Source organism: Spinacia oleracea, chromosome 5 (assembly GCF_020520425.1).
Source record: "Spinacia oleracea cultivar Varoflay chromosome 5, BTI_SOV_V1, whole genome shotgun sequence".
In the NCBI taxonomy this organism is placed as follows: Eukaryota; Viridiplantae; Streptophyta; class Magnoliopsida; order Caryophyllales; family Amaranthaceae; genus Spinacia; species Spinacia oleracea.
The window spans coordinates 119,489,168-119,493,488 of NC_079491.1; the positions used below are offsets into that span (position 1 = coordinate 119,489,168).

Sequence of the window (4,321 nt, forward strand, 5' to 3'; positions counted from 1 at the left end):
GAGTCTTGCTAAGAGTCATTCAATGAGACATGGGAAGATGATCTCTCTTGGAGTCATCCATCTTGAACCTATCAATCACCTTATTGATATAAGTGCTTTGACTTAGTCCAATTATCTTCTTAGATACTCCCTCCGTCCCATAATTATCTTCCTGTTTGACCAAAAACAAGGATTTTAAGAAAAGGGGAATATAGTACATGAAAAAGTGGAATAAAGTACAAATGATGATTGAGTTGTATGGAAAAGTAGAATAAAGTACATGTGAAAGAGAATATAGTACATGGGAAAAGTGGAATATAGTACATGGGTGGGGTTTTCAATTCAATTTTAATTAATATAGTACATGAGAAAGTGGGGACCTTAGTAGCCAAAATTAGAAACAGGAAGATAATTTTGGGACGCTCGTTTAGGAAAGCAGGAAGATAATTTTGGGACGGAGGAAGTATATCTCTATAGATCTTGATGCCTAGTATGTATTGTGCTTCTCCTAGATCCTTCATCGAAAAACACTTCCCAAGCCAAATCTTGACAGGGTTCAACATAGGAATGTCATTTCCGATAAGTTAATATATCATCGACATATAATACTAGGAAAGAAATCTTGCTCCTGTAGACACCTACATTTGACTCCTAGCTCAAAGCGAAAAGTTCGATGATGAAACCATAAACCACTTATCAACGCTCTCATGACTAAGCAACAAGCGTCCTACAGCTGACTGAAACGGTCATTGAAATGATATTTCCATTTATAGGTTACTACCGTAAATAGTAACTCCCATTCCATGTAGCTACTAATATAGAACCCGAATAAGCTAGATATTGACTGAAAGATATAATTGCATTCCAATTAGTCTTTTAGAAGAGTTAAAACCGTAAGAAAAGAGATATAATTCGGAATAAATCGGAAGAATCTAGACCGCACGCTATGTCTATAATCTACCAGCGCTAGATATTTCTAGCGTTGGCAGGCTAGTGCCAGTTATTTCTTGCTTTGCATCTCAACGCTAGTGTTTTCTCACGCTATAAGTTGTGTTTCACCCAATTACAACTATCCGATAAATTTCCAGTATATTCCAGATTTGATGTGGACTGCCATAGATCTGGCGCCAGCTTGCCAGCGCCATTAAGTTCCTGTGCTAGCCAGACAGGCGCTAGAATATACAAAGGAAGGTGGTCTATACGACAAAAGTGTGAGGAATTGAAGCAAAAGCTTATGGAGGAAGTTGTATAAGGATCTTAAGAAGGTGTATTGGTGGCCAAGAATGAAGAATGAAGTTGCTGAATTCGTTTCACGATGTTTGACTTGCCAGAAAGTCAAAATAGAACATAGAAGGCTTGAAGGAAAAGTTCAGCCACTAGAGATTCCAAGTTGAAAATGGGATTGTATTTATATGGATTTCGTCACGTGTTTTCCGCGATCGAAATCATGAAATGATACCAGGTAGAGATTTCTCTGTTCACCGTACAAAACTACAAATCATACGGTGTAATTCCTCTGTACACCGTACAAAACTACAAACAATCAAACCGACGGAAAAAGCCAAAAATCATACCTCCACCTCTTTTCTCTCTCCTCCATCTTTAAGATCATACCCCCACCTCCTTTCTCTCTTCTCCATATATAATGTCTCACAGCTCCTTAAACTCCAATTCTTAAAAATGGAGACGTCATCAATTCCAGATTCACAACAAAATATGCACAAAACCGATCTTAGCTTCATCAATGACATGCATCTCTTTTCTCAATCTAATGAATTTTCTCTTTCCTCTTCCTTTATATATTTCTCCGCATTTTCTAGTTTTCTTGGTCAAATGTTGTCATTTTTTCTGCATTTTCAGTCTAATGTAGTTATTTTAGTTGAGCTATGGTATTATTGTTAATGTTGGGTTGATGTTAAATGCGTAAATTTTTTGTTCTTGTTTGTTGTGTTTATCAATAGGAAAGGGAGAGGAGGGTGGAAATAATGTGCTCATTTCGTGTAAATGAGGAAAAATAAAAATGACCTAAAAAATTCAAAATGAGCAAAAATAAATTGTTCATTTGGTCTAATTGAGTAAATGAGCAATGTTTTGGAAACGATTTTTTCATGAAATGCCCCCGAGATTTCACGAAACGCACCTAATACACCTGTGTGTTTCGAAAAACATAATATACCCCTATTTAAACTTACTGTTCATAAAATGCATTTGGACTTAACGTCTGTTAGTCCTCCGTTAGCATGAGTTTACGTTTTTGCCCGTAAGTGTTCTCTCTCCTCCGACCCACCCAACCCTCATCGTTGAACCAACACCACTCCTTAACTCTGTCACCACCTTCGCCCCCACTACAGTCGCCAACCTCCGACCAGGGTTCGACTTCCTCGGTTGCACCGTCAATCGCATCGGTGACCCGGTCAACTTTCCATCTCCTCCACTTCTGTTAGCCGCTAACTAGCCTTGATTAATATATTCATTTTAATTTTCCTTTATTTTCTTTCCCCACTCCCATTATATTCTCTTTCCTTTGATAATATTTCTGGGAAATAGCTTGTCATGGAGCTTCCATGGTGGTCTTAGATATTATACCCCTGCCACCATCCATATATATACCAACCTGAAAGCATTGCAAGTTACATCTCCCTTCTCTCTCAAATCCAAATCACGAACCCATTGAAAATCCAGATTCATAAGAGAGAAAATGGTGACCAGATTAGACGAGACAAAATTGAAGAGATTAGAGTCGCAAGTTGAGCACGGTGGAGGAGGTGCATAGCAGTACCTTTGTGTGATCCGGAAGCTCAAATTCGACGCATTGATAAGGTGTTGAAGCATGGATTATTGATCTTAAATGATTCCAGTAAGAAATCTAGTATTGGGGATGAAGGAGTTTTCTTATAAAAAAAATTTGTTGGATTTTGGTATTGAATAACTTCACCGCTTCAATTCCAGAAATTGGCGGTTGTGAAAAAAAATTGATTGAGAATTAATTCCTTCCCTTCCTAAAAAATTAAATTTCTCCCATTTATCTATATATTTGCTGAATTTTGTCAAATTTAGAGTAAATTATGGTGCTGGATTTTTATTGATGGATATGCTCACAAGGTGTTCAATTATATGTCTGAAAGAGTTCTTCACTCATTTTGTTTCTTCTAACGTACCTTTGATTGAGAGTATTGTTTTTAGTGATTAATTGGACTTGTTGTTCAGTTTTTATGGGTTTATTTTTGTTGTTCAATCTTAGTGGTATAGTTGGTGAATCAAAGTAATTGATTTTTCAAATTTGATTGTTTGCACATTGATTCTTATGTTGGTGATTGTAGAACAATGGAGTGCATCGGAGAAGATGGGTCAAGAAAAGAGAAGGAAGGGAGGAGAGAAAAGAAAAAAAAATGGCACTTAGGGTATTTGGTGCAAATAAGTTTTAAAATAGGTGTATATTGTACAATAAGTTTATCAATAGGTGTATTTAGTGAATTATAAACATGACTTAAAGGAGGACTAACGGAATGTCAAAATCAGGGGTATTTTATAAACAGTAAGTTTAAATAGGGGTATATTATGATTTTTGAAACACGCAGGTGTATTTGGTGCGTTTCGTGAAACCTCTGGGGAATTTAAAAAAATATCGTTTTGGGAAAGATGGGAGACCCAGGTCACCTGCTTCTCTCATCGTTCCCTTCCAAATTTCAACGAGTAATTTATCTCTCCTCCATTACTCCATTTTTTACCATTGTTAAGAAGATAATCAAGAACACAAAAGATTTACAAATCGTCTCATATTCAAAGAAATCAAAATTTAATAATTACAGTAATTAAATGAGAAGGTTGTCAAACTAAGGCAAGAAAAGTATAGTACTTCAACTTTTTCTTTTTGTTTTTAAAGAAATAGTTCAATTTCGAGAAAGCTAAGATAAGAGAGAGAAAATATGGGGAAAGGAAAATAAATTGGAGAAATGAGAAAGAAATTTAATAAATTGGATCACGTGGAAAGTCCTAGAACAATTGGGACTACTTATTTGGTGGATAATGTAGAAAATTCTTCACGTGTACACTTTTGCGATGAATGAAACAATTGTATTACAAAAAAAAATTTGTGTGTCCCCGATCTACGGTATTTTGATGTACATCTAAATATAAAAGTGAATCCAAATAAAGTTACCTTACTCAAGGATAAATGTGACCCTAGCCATTGAAAAAATGTGACTCTAACAATAAACAATGAAGTGCCCTAATCAAGAGTGATATTTTTGTTGCAAGTTATAACTATGACCAATATAACACCAACAATGAAAACATACACCAATACACAAGTGTAATATAGGTAGTAGGCTACGTGGAGTTT

The 4,321-nt window shown here is 35.8% G+C and overlaps 1 long non-coding RNA gene across 1 annotated transcript; it reads left to right on the forward strand.

The window, feature by feature from the left end:
• Window positions 1–1,834: 1,834 nt before the first annotated feature.
• LOC130460824 (uncharacterized) lies at window positions 1,835–3,550 on the forward strand. Its single transcript, XR_008920932.1, has 2 exons — window positions 1,835–2,799; window positions 3,300–3,550. It is a non-coding gene; the product is annotated as an uncharacterized lncRNA (long non-coding RNA).
• Window positions 3,551–4,321: the final 771 nt, after the last annotated feature.